Raw genomic sequence first — 14,931 nt, 5'->3', positions numbered from 1 at the left:
AAAAAAAAAAAATTAAGGTACTTTAAAAGTAATACATACAAGTTAACCCATGGTACCTTTTCAATTAAAAAATATGAACACACTCAAATAATTTGAAATGCATTCTGCAGTATATTTATCAATGACCAAAATAAGGACATATTTTAGTTATTTCTTTTTCTTTAGCATTTAGACAAATTAATAAACTTTACATTTTCTGCATGATTTTTTAATGACTTTGAATTTCTTTAATTATTTGAAGTAAATTGCAAAAAATACACCTCATGTTCCAGGCAAAGCTTGGAACAGATGAACCATCATAATATGTGGGAAATAATAGTTTTTCTCTACTCATTGCCTTAAGGTTATCCTGAGACACTTTAATGTTAAAATTAATAAGCCAAGGGAGGAAGCTGAAAACTAACATATTAAATACCTTCTGTATGTCAGGCACTATGCTAGATTTTATCATGCATTATATCTTCAATTCTTTCAGCAACCCTACAAATGCAGTATTCTAGCCACTTTTTCTACCTGAGCAAACTGGCTGGAGTAGGTGTTTTCCAAACTTCAGACTAAGATGGGTCTCAGAGACAGAAGTGTGATAAACATTGCTGAATAACTCAAGCACAACTTTATTACGTTTAGATATGGGAAAGTAAGTCCAGGAGCAGTGGCTCATGCCTGTAATCTGAGCACTTTGGCAGGCCGAGGTGGGTGGATTACCTGAGGTCAGGAGTTCGAGACCAGCCTCACCAACATGGAACAATGCCGTCTCTACTAAAAATACAAAATTAGCTGGGCGTGGTGGTGCCTGCCTGTAATCCCAGGTATTTGGGAGGCTGAGGCAGGAGAATCTCTTGAACCCAGGGGGCCGAGGTTGTGGTGAGCCGAGATCATGACATTGCACTCCAGCCTAGGCAACAAGAGTGAAACTCCATCTCAAAAAAAAAAAAAAAAAAAAAAAAAAAAAAAAGAAAAGTCAAGTAAAAGTAAACTTTAAAAGTCACACCCTTTTAAAGTTTTCCAGAGTTTACCTCAAGTATATTAGCATTTAGATAAAGCATCACATTTGCAGCCCTATGAATTTTATGTCATATCCCATAACTCAAGATTGTTAGGTTAACCTTGAGAACCCACTTCTCACTTTGTCTTGTAAGTAGATAAATAATGTACTACCTGATATTGCTATCTGGGGATGGGGTGCAAGAGCAGTTTCAAATAACTTTTAAAATCATGAAGAAAGACAATTCTTTCTAAGGCAGAGGTTCTCGACCTTGATAAATCTTAGAATCACCAGAAGACCTTTAAAAAATACTGATGCAGGGAGCCCACCCTGTGATTCTGTCAGAGGTGTTTGAACTAGAGCAACTCCATCTTGAACAGGGGCTGGGTAAAATAGGGCTGAGACCTACTGGTCTGTATTCCCAGGAGGTTAGACATTTTAAGTCACAAGATGGAGGTTGGCACAAGGTACAGGTCACAAAGACCTTGCTGATTGAACAGGATGTGGTAAAGAAACTGGTCTAAACCCACCAAAACCAAGATGGCCATGAAAGTGACCTCTGGTCATCTTTACTGCTCATTATATGCTAATTATAATTCATTAGCCTGCTAAAACACACTCCTATCAGAGTCATAACAGTTTACAAATGCCATGGCAAGATAAGGAAGTCATCCTATATGGTCTAAAAACGGGGAGGAACCCTAAGTTCTGGGAATTGCACACCCCTTTCCCAGAAAACTCATGAATAATCTACCCCTTGTTTAGCATGTAATCAATAAATAGCCATAAAAATAGCCAACGAGTAGCTCATGCTGTTGCTCTGCCTGTGGAGTAGCCATTCCTTTGTTTCTTTACTTCTCTAATAAACTGGCTTTCATTTTACTCTATGAATTCGCCGTGAATTCTTTCCTGTGCAAGATCCAAAAACTCTCCTTTGGAGTCTGGATCAGGACCCCTTTCCTGTAACATCTTCCAATGTGCAGTTAAGGTTGGAAAACCTTGCTCTTAGTTTGTCCACACAGTAATGGCACTATTCTTATCTAATTGCTTTGCTGTTACACCTAAGTGACCTCAAACAAGGTGAGGTTTGGGACATCAGCTAGGTGTGAGGAATTAAAGACAGCACAAGTAAGACAGCACCACTTCAGGATAGATTTCTGAACTGAAAAAATATTATACGTCTTGCTAGAGATAAAACTACCTTTAGAGCACTGGACAACAATCTTTCCTCTTTTGCTGAGGTGGGAGTTTAACTGGTACCCACTTAATGCCAAACAGTATTGGAGCCAATAAGAAAAATAGCTGTATTTAAATCCAGTTTCACCTGCAAGAGTCTCCAAGCTGTAAACTAAACCATTACCTTCATGGTAGCTATTTTTGAAAATGTACACACTTGATAGTTTAGCAATAAATAATACAACACATTTACTTAAGAGCAGATATGGCACTTCAACCCTGACCTGTGAAAGCTCCCAACCAGGAGAACATGTATGAACTCTTATACACTACAGACGTATTCAATTTGTACAACCACAAAACAATTAGCATATCACATTCAAATTAATTCAATTTAAAATGATTCTAGATCAAGAGCATTACTTTTCACTTACATTCTAGAGCAAAGCCTACAGTACAAAATTATTATATAATCTGGAATAAACTCTAAATAGAAACTAATTTAAACTCCTTTACTCAACTACTGTCTCAATCTGCCAAATGTAGGAATGGTGCGTGCTACTCTAGTTAGCAGCTCTCTCCTGGTCAATCAGATCAGAGAGACTCAGAGTGAAGAACCCACAGAAATTAGTTTCGTACAGTTTGATAAAAGGAAAACAGCTTTCTACACTAATGACAAATTAGGAATAATTTTATAATACATGATTTACAATTTCTTTCCAGGAATCATAAGTCAGATAATACAAATTCTTTGCTATTTAAATGCTCTCTTGAAAACTTAAATTTTCTCCCGATCATTTGTAACTCCAAAACTAGGCTTATTTGGAATATCAGCAACGTTTTACAAAATGTGATTTAGTTAACCACATCTTCCTTAATATTTTTATGACACATCTTTGACAAGAATATAACCCCTTAGCAAAACAAATATCCCTCCCTTACCACAACAAGCAAACTTACCTCTTGGGAAGAAGTGATCAAAAATTACTGGCTCAGCCAAATAGAAATAACTATATAAGGCTTCAGTTCTGGAGTCAAGGACTGGAGACTTGTTTAAATAAGCCCAAGAGTCAAAGGGCTCTGGCTACTCTTTAAGAGTCTCATGCTCTACCGACTGAGCTAGCCGGGCAGCCTCTGGCTACTCTTTAAAGGGAAGCCAGAAAGCTCTGCACTAGTGTGTACTGCTTCTGGGCACCTCCCTTTGTTCTAAGTAGAATGCTAATGCTAAAATTGCAGTTTGCATTCCTGCTTACTCAGGGAACACTGATGCAGTCTGACAAAGCTTCCAGCTTAAATATCCTGATGGAGGGAAAAAAAGTCCCAGAAGATAGTATTTCCCTTGTGCGCTAGTAAAACAAGCAACACGAAGAATGTGTAAATTTGAGCAGCTGGAAGTTTGTGGTCACATTAATGTTACCTCATCTCATTTGTAACATATATTAGAGACACTAGGAAAAGAAATGTTTCACTTCTTGTGAATGTCCATTAAGCAAGTCAAGAGTGAGTGTCTGAATGTTTTCACCTCTTACTTCTTGGTGCGCAAAATTTTAATTAAAATACATAAAAGCAGTTAGTATAAAAGGAGAAAGAAATTACTTAGGGCAGTGAAATATAGATTAAGCTTCGTATAATAGGATGAAAAATAATGTGAAAAAGTTAAGGACATAAAGAGTAAAAGAAAACCTAGCAGTGCAATTTATTCATGTGTTAACATGATATATTTTAAATTATAGGGAAAATTTAATTTCAAATTATGTTTAATATTGTTTTTCATTGTACAGAGGGAATGTAAAGCAGGGATTGCTGTGTAATCTCAAAGTTTTAAGAAGAAATTTAAGGTGTTTTATGTGATATCTCATCCCTTCTCCTAGGGCCTTTATAAATTATGAAGTTTATTTTCTTCTTTTTATATACAATAGTTGGATAACAGTATACATAATTCAATAACTGGGAAAAAACTATTTTGGAGCAAGCAATCATTTAATTTACAAGCCTCCAGATATTTACTGATATATACAGGACTGGAAAGCATATCAATAATATGTCAGTCTCTTCATGGTATGGTTTGGCTGTGTCCCCACCCAAATCTCATCTTGAATTGTAGTTCCCATAAACCACACATGTCATGGGAGGGGCCTGGTGGGAGGTAATTGAAACATGGTGTCTGTTACCTCCATGCTGTTCCTGTGACACTGAGTGAGTTCTCATGAAATCTGATGGTTTTATAAGTGGCTTTTCCCCTTTTTGCTTGGCACTTCTTACTGCTGCTAGGTGAAGAAGGACATGCTTACTTCCCCTTCCACCATGATTGTAAGTTTCCTGAGGTTTCCCAAGCCATTTGAAACGGTGAGTCAATTAAACCTTTTTCCTTTATAAATTACCTAGTGTCAGGTATGTCTTTATTAGCAGCATGAGAATGGACTAATACAGTAAATTGGTACCAGGAGTGGGGTGCTGCTATGAGGATACCTGAAAATGTGAAAGTAACTTTGGAAATTGGTAGCAGGCAGAGGTTAAAACAGTTTGGAGGACTCAGAAGAAGACAGGAAAATGTGGGAAAGTTTGAAACTTCCTAGAGACTTGGAGGACTCAGAAGACAGGAAGATGTGGGAAAATTCGCAGCTTCCTAGAGACTTGTTGAATGGCTTTGGCCAAAATACTGATAATGATATAGACAATTAAGTACAGGCTGAGGTGGTTTCAGATGGAGATGAGAAACTTGTTGGGGCCTAGAGTAAAGGTCACTCTTCCTATGTTTCAGCAAAGAGACAGGTGGGATTTTTGTCCCTGCCCTAGAGATCTGTGAAACTTTGAACTTGAGAGTGACGATTTAGGGTATGTGGTGGAAGAAATTTCTAAGTGGCAAAGCATTCAAGGGGAAGCAGAGCATAAAAGTTTGGAAAATTTGCAGCCTGATGATGCAATAGAAAAGAAAAACCCATTTTCTGGGGAGATATTCAAGCCATCTGCAGAAATTTGCACAAGTAACAAGGAGCCCAATGTTAATCACCAAGACAATGGGGAAAATGTCTCCAGGGCATGTCAGATATCTTTGCAGCAATCCCTCCCATCACAGACCCAGATACCTAGTAGGAAAAAATGGTTTCGTGGGCCAGGCCCAGGGCCCCCCTGCTGTGTTCAGCCTCAGGACATGTTGTCCTGCATCCCAGTTGTTCTACCCATAGCTAAAAGGGGTCAAGGCACAGCTCTGGGCATGACTTCAGAAGGTGCAAGCCCCAAGCCTTGGCAGTTTCCATATGGTATTGAGCCTGTGGGTGCACAGAAGTCAAGAACTGAGGTTTGGGAACCTCCACATAGATTTCAGAGGATGTATGGAGGTTTGCTGCTGGGGTGGAACATTCATGGAAAGCCTCTGTTAGGGCAGTGTGGAAGGAAAATGTGGGGTTGGGGGCACTGCCTAGCAGAACTGTGAGAAGAGGGCCACTGTCCTCCAGATCACAGAATGGTAGATCCACTGACAGCTTGTACTGTGTGCCTGGAAAAGCCAAAGACAACACCAGGCTCTGAAAGCAGCCAGGAGTTGGGCTGTCTCATGCAAAGCCACAGGGGCAGAGCTGCCCAAGGTCATGGGAGCTCACCTCTTGCATCAACATGACCTGGATGTGAGACATGAAGTCAAAGGAGAGCATTTTGGAACTTTAAGGTTTAATGACTGCCATATTGGATTTTGAACTTGGATGGGACCTGTAACCCCTTTGTTTTTGCCAATTTCTCCCATTTGGAATGAGTCTATTTGTCCAATGCCTGTACCCCCATTGTATCTGGGAAATAACTATCTTGCTTTTAATTTTGCAGGCTCATAGGCAGAAGGGACTTGCTTTGTTTCAGATGAGACTTTGGACTTAGACTTTTGGGTTAATGCTGGAATGAGTTAAGACTTTGAAGGACTATTGGAAAGTCATGATTGTGATTTGAAATGTGAGTACATGAGATTCGGGAGGGGTCAGGGGCAGAATGATAGGGTTTGGGTCTGTGTCGACTGATCAAATCCTATCTTAAATTGTAGTTCCCATAATCTCAACATGTCATGGGAGTTATCCAGTAGAAGGTAATTTAATCATGGGGGCAGTTACCTCCATACCGTTCTCATGATAGTGAGTGTGTTCTCACAAGATCTGATGGTTTTATAAGGAACTTTTCCCCCTTTTGCTTTGCCCTTCTCCTTACTGACACTATGTGAAGAAGAATGTGTTTGTCTCCTCTTCCACTGTGATTCTAAGTTTCCTGATGCCTCCCCAGCCATGCAGAACTGTGAGTCAGTTAAACCTCTTTCCTTTATAAATTACCCAGTCTCAGACATGTATTTATTACTAGTGTGAGAATAAACCAATACACTTCACCTAATGGAAATAATGGCTCATTATTTGTAGAGACATAATTTTCTTATTTAAAATTACATGAAAATGCCCAAAGTATCTACTGTAATAAAAGCCAGAGAGAAAGCAATACTATGGGAATAAAAATTACAAACTGAAGAGTTTTTAGAAAACAAATAGAAATCGACAACTATTAAATATTATTAATTTAATGAATAAAGAAATTGTAGGAGTAAAGTGATAACAATTTCCAAGCTGTACTTCAAATAGGGTAAGAACAAATATTTGTCAATTCGTCCTACAAGCACATCACTCAAATGTACAAACTAGTAATGTCTGCAAATTCTCTTTGCATGCTGATTATAAAACAGAAGAATAGATAATTTTTAAAGTCAGTATTTGTATTCCTGTAAGTCATTAACTGGAAGAAATGCCAGTTTTTTTTTCTTTCTGTACCGAATTCTGTAGTGAGGTCACTGAGGAAGAGCCCGTTTCAGCACCATGGACAAAGCACCCCTGACAAGCTCACTCTTGGGAGCTACAGGAAATGTTCACCTTTGATTAAAATTTAAAAATAATTTTATTATAGCCACCTTCCATTTTGATATGTTTTAAGAACCAAATGGATACTAAAGAATGTTCATATAGGTAATATAAAGTTTACACTTTCAAACCCCTTCTCTCACGGAAAACATAATGGCCCTTTAAAAGACATACATCAATGTGATGAATGCATTTAAGTGTCATTAGGTTTAATGGCTCCTACTCACTTAGACTATCATTCCATACCATTTAAAGTTAATTTGGTGTGTATTAATGGTGCAAAATTGATGAAATTATGAATTGAGTTTCCCCAGGTACAGGTTAAATCAAGAAAGAAGAGAACTGATTAATATTACCTTCCACCCATTCTTCATTTATACTACAAAAGGTGTCAGCTCTGTCCTTGGGAAGAAAACTCTCACAGTTAGTAAGTTGAACCTAAATTGATTTTTAAGGTTTTAAGTCAGGAAACTGTCTTTAGTTGGGTCACCAAAAGTTCACAGTTTTCTTTAGGGAATAAGAAAATATGTACTCTTCTGAGATTAAATTCATATTTAATTCCTTCTTTTCAGAGAAATATATAATTTCTTACTTCTTTCTCTTTCTGTATTCTACTTGCACATCTTTACTTGGAAGGTCATTCAGAATATTCTTATTTTGTAATCTTTCTCATATCCCACCATTTTCAGATAAAATAAAGATGTTTGGTTAATTTAAAAGCTGAATTAAATATTATGATAATAAATGCCATTACTATTAATGCAAAGAACTGAATAATCTAAGGTTCTGATCCCAAGAACATTTGATATGGTAAATCTTCAGTTCACAGTTTCAAGAAGACTAAACTCTAAGTTTGAACTATGACTTACAAAATAATAAGAAATAGAAAATATTCACTTTGTTTTATGTAAGCAAAAGAAAAGTATAAACTCACTACTTGTTACAGTTCATTTAATACTGATGAATAACTAAGAGAACATATAACTGTCTAGTGACTCTTTTGCTTCTCCGTCAAGTAAAATTATTTCCAAACTAAAAGGAAAAAATAAAACTTGGCAAAAGGGAATAAAGCTCAGGTCAAGTCATGTCACTAGCTTCTCTTAAGACATTTAACAAGTTATGAACTGGGCTTTACAATTCCATCTCATACAAATGGAATTATGGTACCACTGTTAATGTCTATGAAGAACCCTGAACATTAGATTCCAAGTTGTTAGAAATATAGAAGCCAAGCATATAGTTCTGATTTTAAAAAACCAGAGAGAAGGGAAAGCCAGTAAAACCTGATTGATGAGACTGAAATGAAGCATTGGACAATATTTCGGCACAAGTTAATAAAATGTTGGTTTCTGGGTGCTTAGAAAAGAAAAAAGTTACAGAGATCATCCTCGGCTTCTAAGAATTACTTGGACCAAGTCTAGATTTTTTTTTCTTATTACAGATAGGATTGGAATTGGCAGAGCATGTGGACTCTGATGAGGCATCTGGCAAAGTGTCACATGGAATTATTATAGAGAATGTTTGGTTGGGTGACAGTAGAGATACAGTAGAGGTAATTTGGTGAGTTCACATCTACTCTCAATATAAGGATACATGGATCTTCCCAATAATTAAATGGATTGTTCTAACAGAAGTACTAATTCTAACTATATTTTGACAATTCACAAGACCATATAGGAAAAATAATCTAGAGGTAAATTTTTAATTTAATATTTTCTCTGCTTACCCTATATAGCTAGGCTTTCCCTCATCATCAGGCCCTGGAGCACCTCCCAAGGTTGTGTCATTGTACAGTGTTTCCTGATACGTTAGGTGGTACACAGATAATTTTAGGTGGTTCATGGATGTCTTTTGTAAAGCTGTAATATGTATTTATGTGTACACATTAGGATAAATGTAACTAACATATGAAACATGGTATTTCATAGGTGGGAATTATTCGTTTGATAAAGTCCGAGTAAAAAATAGTGTGTTAATTTAAGTAAGAATAAGTAAATAGTAGTATGATTCATATTCAGAGACAATAAAAATTGTGAAGTATACTAGAAAAACTGAAGTTCTGGAAATACTGCCTTCTCCCATGCAAAAGAACATTTCTTTTGTCAGAAGTATGTACACAGGAACCTTTCTTTCCTTTGCCAGCACCTGCTGTCAGTCTACAAGACCATGGAAGCTTTACTTCCCTGCTTCCTTTGGGGATACATTTAGATATTCTGGGACTTCTGCCATTGGTGGCCAACCCCAAAGAAAAAACACCCTAATGTTGGTGAGGGTGGCTCTGAATATCCACAAAAGACTGTTCAGATATTTAAAATAATTTACTTTCCTAATTTCTCTCAATGAGAGATCTTTATGAACATCAGTTTTGTTCTTTGTTTTCTATCCTATCCACTCTATCATGTCTGCTTGGTCATATCGCTGGGTTCTGTCACCTGAACCACAGAAAACATCCTGCTAAGAAGAAGAGAAAAGACCAACTGTAGACTCAAAACCTCAGTATTTTTACACAGACAAAAAAAAAAAAAAAAAAAAAAAAAAAAAAAAAAAGAGAGAGAGAAGAAAAGAAAATAACCAGCTGTTATTTTCGCACAAGTACTATTTAAATAAAACACTTTCTCTTTGTTTTCCAAAATTTTAAATAAACAGAAATTAACTAAACTGAAATTAATATCTATTACCAAGATGCTATTTGATACTCTAGCATGATTAGTTACATCTTAATGGTGTGTATAGTCTTTTAAATATCGATAAAGTTATGTGCAGGTGTTAGTTTGTACCACAAGTATTTTAAGTGTGTATTACATACTTAAAATAGCATATATAGTAAAATGAAATATTTTGTATACATTCAGATTCAGAAAAATGGCCAATGTTGGAATTTGATATACTTACAAAATGATTGTAAAGAAAGTTTCTTTAGTTTGAAATTTTTATAGACTCACAGGAAGTTGTAAAGATAGTAGAGAGAGATCCTATGCACCCTTCACCCAGTTTTCCCCAATGGTTGTATCATATACCTACAGTATCATATCAAAGTCAGGAAATTGACATTGATGCAATGTCTGTTTACAGCTCTATGGTTTTTTTCTTTTCTTTAATTACTTAATTTATTTTTGATACAAGGTCTTGCTCTGTCACTTAGACTGGAGTGCAGTGGTGCTATCACAGCTCTGTGCACCCTGGGCTCAAGCAATCCTTGAGGAGGATGCCGCATCCTCCTGGGTAGCTGGAACTACAGGCACCTACTGCCATATCCACCTACTTTTTAAATATTTTGTATTTTTAGTGGAGATGGGGTCCCACCATGTTGCCCAGGCTGGTCTCAAACTACTGGACTCAAACAACCTGTCCTTCTCAGCCTCCCAAAGTTCTGGGATTACAGGCGCGAGCCACCGCACCAGGCCTGATATTTTATCTTATATGTAGACTTGTGTAACCACAATAATCAAGATACATAGCTATGCCATCCTCACAAAGATCTCCTTCATGCTACCCTTTTAGTGTCACACTCTTCTCACCCTCATCCCGTCTCCAAACCTTGTCAACCACTAGTTTGCAGTATTACTCTTTTGAACTTATCTTCTACCTACTCTTACTACAATATGAAAATAAAAGTGACTATTAGGAGACAGCTGGTTCTAAGTGCGCCACTGGCTAAATTACTCACTCTCTGCAAAGCTCAGTAGATCATCTGTAAAAATAAAGTTTTGGACTCATTTTTTTGTTTTTTGTTCAGTGCATCAGCATTTAAGAATGCCTACAATTACTTAGTTTCAATTATGAAATCACTGTAAAGACTATTAAATACAAATCAAGTGAATAAAATATTATTTAAATACGTACAGATCATTATGAATTGAACAGTGTACTTTAAATATATTCTGCATTAAAATAGTGCTATTGTAAAATAAATAAAGTAACCAAAATCTGCTCTATGATAATATATTGCTGCTCTAAAATCTGAAGCATACAAAAAAAAAAAAAATGATTTCACTTGGGCTCATCTCTCAGAGACAGGTCCTACTGCTCTCCCAAATGTACAAGTTGAGAAAACTTGGTGTAAAGAATACCTGACTCCTTTTGCCCCAAGGGCACCCTGTGGGGAGGAAAAGGCAAACATTCCTAAAATGTGCCTACCGAAAAATCTGATCTGGCAGAAACTTCAAGTTGAAGATTCTGATCTGTAGGGTTGAAATGTGGCCCTTTTCTGAGAAGAAATATCCAGATGTCACAGCTACCCTTTGCTTCTGCTGCACAGGCTCTGGGATCAAGGCCAGAGGACCCAAGAGGAACCTAGCAGTGGAGTCTCCTGTTTTCCTTGATAGCACTACCTGCTGGACACTGGGGAAGATAAAAGCAACGATTTTCTGCAGTAGCTTCTTTCATTTAAAAAGATTCTTTCAGAATCTCTTTCCACATACTAAATTAAGCTTACAGGTCTCTTTTACTGTAGAATTTACCTCTATTTTAAATCCAAACCGGTTGATACCACCCACCACGAGGAGGTTTTGAGCTCATCAATGCAGCCCTTCAAGAACACATTAATGGAAAATGGATCATCCTTTCTCACCCTGAATGGTCTTTACGAAAGTTTCTCCAGGAAGCAGAAACTTGAAAAGTGTCCTCTGGGGACTTGGGACTGTCTCCCTCTTTGGAGAGCTCAGTGAAGGCTTCCTGGAGAACACCTATTCTTAATGCACTTTCCTTATCAAAAGCCACCATTTCCAAAACCACTCCTGAGAACAACCAGTAAAGGGAGATTCAAAACTGACGGCCTATACATTGGCCTGGCCAATCTTGCTTGTTGCAACGAGGAGTCCAGCCTGACCATCTCAACAACCAAACAGGAATGCCTTTCCCTTGGCCTCTATGTGCTGAGAGTGCCCTTGATTCCCCATTTTCCACGACCTTCTTCTGTGCATCGCCGAGCACCCTGGATACCTCCCGCACTGGAAAGGGTGGTCCTGGGGTCCCGAGCGCCCCATCACTGCCCTCATTGGACCCAAGCCCATCAGTCACCCTCCCATGTCCGCGGGCACTGACAGCAGAGCCCGCAAAAGCGCCCCAGTCTTACCCTTTCTCGCCCAGAAGGGCCCCATCGCGCTGTCCAGGAGGAGGCACCTACATGCGCCCGGGAGACCGGGCCCCGGCTGGGCCGGGTGCCGGTGCGGACAGGACCCTGCGTCGCTGCTGGTTTGCGCTCAGGCCCGGGGAGCCGGGCCCGGCCGGCTTCGCCCGCCTTAGCCCGGCTCGGACACGTGGTGCCGCGGAATCCCTTGCGCTCTGGTGCCGGCGGCCGCTTGGCCTCTGCAGCCAGCCCGGCGGCTGCTGGGGCTGAGGAGGAAATAGAGAGAAGGGCGGGGGACCAAAAGGCCAGTACCGCTGGGTGGGGCGCAGCGGCGTGGGCACGGTGAGGGCCGCGCGCAGGGGGCGCCAGGATTCTGCTCCCGGGGCTCGCTGCCTGAAGGACTGGTTCCTGTTGCCAGGGCCCTGGCAGATTATGCTGCAGGATCTGTTTCTTGAAGCGGCTCTCAGCGGGGGTGGAGCGCTGCAGAGGCTCTGGGCTCCTGTCAGATGAGGGAGCCCCAGCGGAGGCCGGGAGGGCTTGCGTTGCACAATATGAAGTGGATCCCCGGGGGCGGCTGCGGGCCTGGGACGCCAGTCTCCCTCGAGGTCTTTACTCACCCCTCTGCTAAGGAGTACCCTTGTCCTCAAACTAGAGAGGAAGAGCCCTGAACACTGACTGCAGCGTGAACCTAAGGTGCCCTTTAGGACAGTCTCCCTGGGAAAATTTCTCTCGCTACCATAGCCTTCCTGTCTGGGGAGACCTAAGGAGTCACGGCTCAAAACTGGGGGGCGAAGACTTACCTGCAGCTTCAAGCTCTTTCTAACTTCACCAGTGACTTTGGGCGCCTCATCTGAACAGTGTGTCTCTGTCTCAGTTTCCTGATCTTTGATCTAGGGATAAACGTGGCTGTTCACTTTCTAGTTCTCAAGAGATAACAGCAATTGGGTTTAACAAAAATACTCTAGACTTCTTTAATAGCAAGTGCAATAGAGATATAATTTGTTGTGACTTAAGGTAGGGCTGACGGGAACCCCAGACTGGAAAAGGTACTGTGTGCTAATTTCTTAGTCCAAATGCAGACTTAATCATCAACCCCACTGCCTGCTTTTCTGAAGGGTTCTGAAGAGACTGTTGCAAAGGGGCTTTCTTCCCTCAGAATTGCCAGAGTCCCAGCTAGGTAGCCTCATCAAGAACTCCTAGCTTTCCTAAGGCTCTTCATGATTAAACCAGTTGCATCGTCCTATCATAGCTAAGGGTGAAAGAGTCGCTACAACAGTTTGGCTAAAGACTCTTCTAGGTGAGATTCTTGCTATGTTGTTTGCTTACTCTGAGATTACTCTTAATTTTTACCCCTGAAGGGAACTTTCGGGATGCTTCTGGAGAGTAGCATGCCTGTCCTCATCCTACCCCTTCTCCTTTCCCTGCCTCCCTTCCTTACTGTATTCACTAGCTTTTAGCACACAGTTAGTTTCAAGTCCAACCTACTTACATTCACGTGTGAGGAAACTTGGCAGCGCAAGTTTATGCAATGGAAACGACAGTCTCATGTGCCTACTTAACTTGGCACATGTTAAATGCATTAAGCATTTTATTTTTTGTTCCAGTTCATTTTCGTTTTCTGGTCATCTCTTCTACTTCTCACTGTAAGGCTTAGACCTGAAGATTTCTTCTCTCTAGTGTTTTCTAAGCCCTGGAAATCCTTCCCGCATTGAAAATGCATATTCATAACACAATGCCACCCGTCCCAACAATTTCTTTTCCTTTTTCTTTCCTCCTTTCTTTCCCCTTTCCTCTCCTCCCTGCTCCTCCCCTCCCCTTCCCTTCCCTCTTTGCCAAGCTGTGACATAGGAGGTCTTAGTATGTTCCTTCCCTCTCTCCCCACCCCTCCACTTCTACCTCCATTCAAAGTTCAACCATTGAGTTTAATCCTCCTTTGGCCTTAAAGGGATGTAAGTGCCCTCCTTTGGCTTTTGGTCAAAACTTCTCTCTGCCCAATATTTCCTTCACCAGATTACCTTATGTTCTCTTGGAACTATGTTCTAGGAGCTTGGCTTTCTGTCTTCCTTCTATCCATAATCCAGGCTTCCAGGTCCTCTGCATCAGGTATTCCTGGATTGTTCTTATGGAATTCCAACTAGTTATTTATACGATCATTTGTGAAGCTAAAAAAAAGTGTACACAAAGTGCTATGAAAATGTAAGACTATTAGGTTAAAGATAACCAGTCTCATGCCCTTGCAAATAAACAATTTCCTTTAGAATGAGGATTGCTACCTATCTGGAAAGAAATGTCACTCTACTTTTATTCTGAAGATTTAAGGGCACCGAGAGTGTGTACATGAGAGAGGTGGGGGTGGGGTGGGGGTTAGGGTGGTAAAGTAGGGAAGAGGAAAGGGCAGACATGGAGCTCCTGAGTGGGAAGGTTCAAGTGGACTAGAAGGTAAGAAGAGGAAAGGGAAAATCTTGTTTTGGTTTTCATCAGACTGGCCACAGTCCTGACTGTATGGTGGAATAAAAGGAGGAGGCTGATATGTAGGTGCTTTCTTCCTTGCTCTTTGCCTGCACACGTCCTCCACGATGTATATTCTATAAGAGAACCTTCTGAAACTGAAATATAGTAAATACCTCTCGATGAATATGAGAGCACAAATAATTGAACTCAAAATTTGCTGAAATTCCAAGAATACAATGTAATTGTAGAAATCATTTAGGAAGAAGGTTTAAATTGGAGGGTTTATGCCATTGGAGATTGCAGAGTGGAGTGGAGATTGCAGGACTTTAAAAGATGATGTAATCAGGTTTTTAGATGTTATAGCAGTGATG

At 39.8% G+C, this 14,931-nt stretch overlaps 1 protein-coding gene across 2 annotated transcripts in view; it reads right to left on the bottom strand.

Moving 5' to 3' along the window:
* Window positions 1-12,560, bottom strand: part of SYBU (syntabulin) — a 117,277-nt gene extending 104,717 nt beyond the window's left edge. For both annotated transcript variants that reach the window (XM_017891532.1, XM_017891535.1), the window contains exon 1: window positions 12,116-12,560. The gene's annotated coding sequence lies outside the window, so the exon portion shown is untranslated. The remainder of the gene's footprint in view (window positions 1-12,115) is intronic.
* Between the last annotated feature and the right edge of the window lie 2,371 nt (window positions 12,561-14,931).

This window comes from Rhinopithecus bieti, unplaced genomic scaffold, assembly GCF_001698545.2.
Source record: "Rhinopithecus bieti isolate Rb0 unplaced genomic scaffold, ASM169854v2 scaffold_18921, whole genome shotgun sequence".
Lineage (NCBI taxonomy): Eukaryota > Metazoa > Chordata > Mammalia > Primates > Cercopithecidae > Rhinopithecus > Rhinopithecus bieti.
Note: the sequence above shows the minus strand (reverse complement) of the source record. Positions and strands in the feature narration are given on the sequence as shown.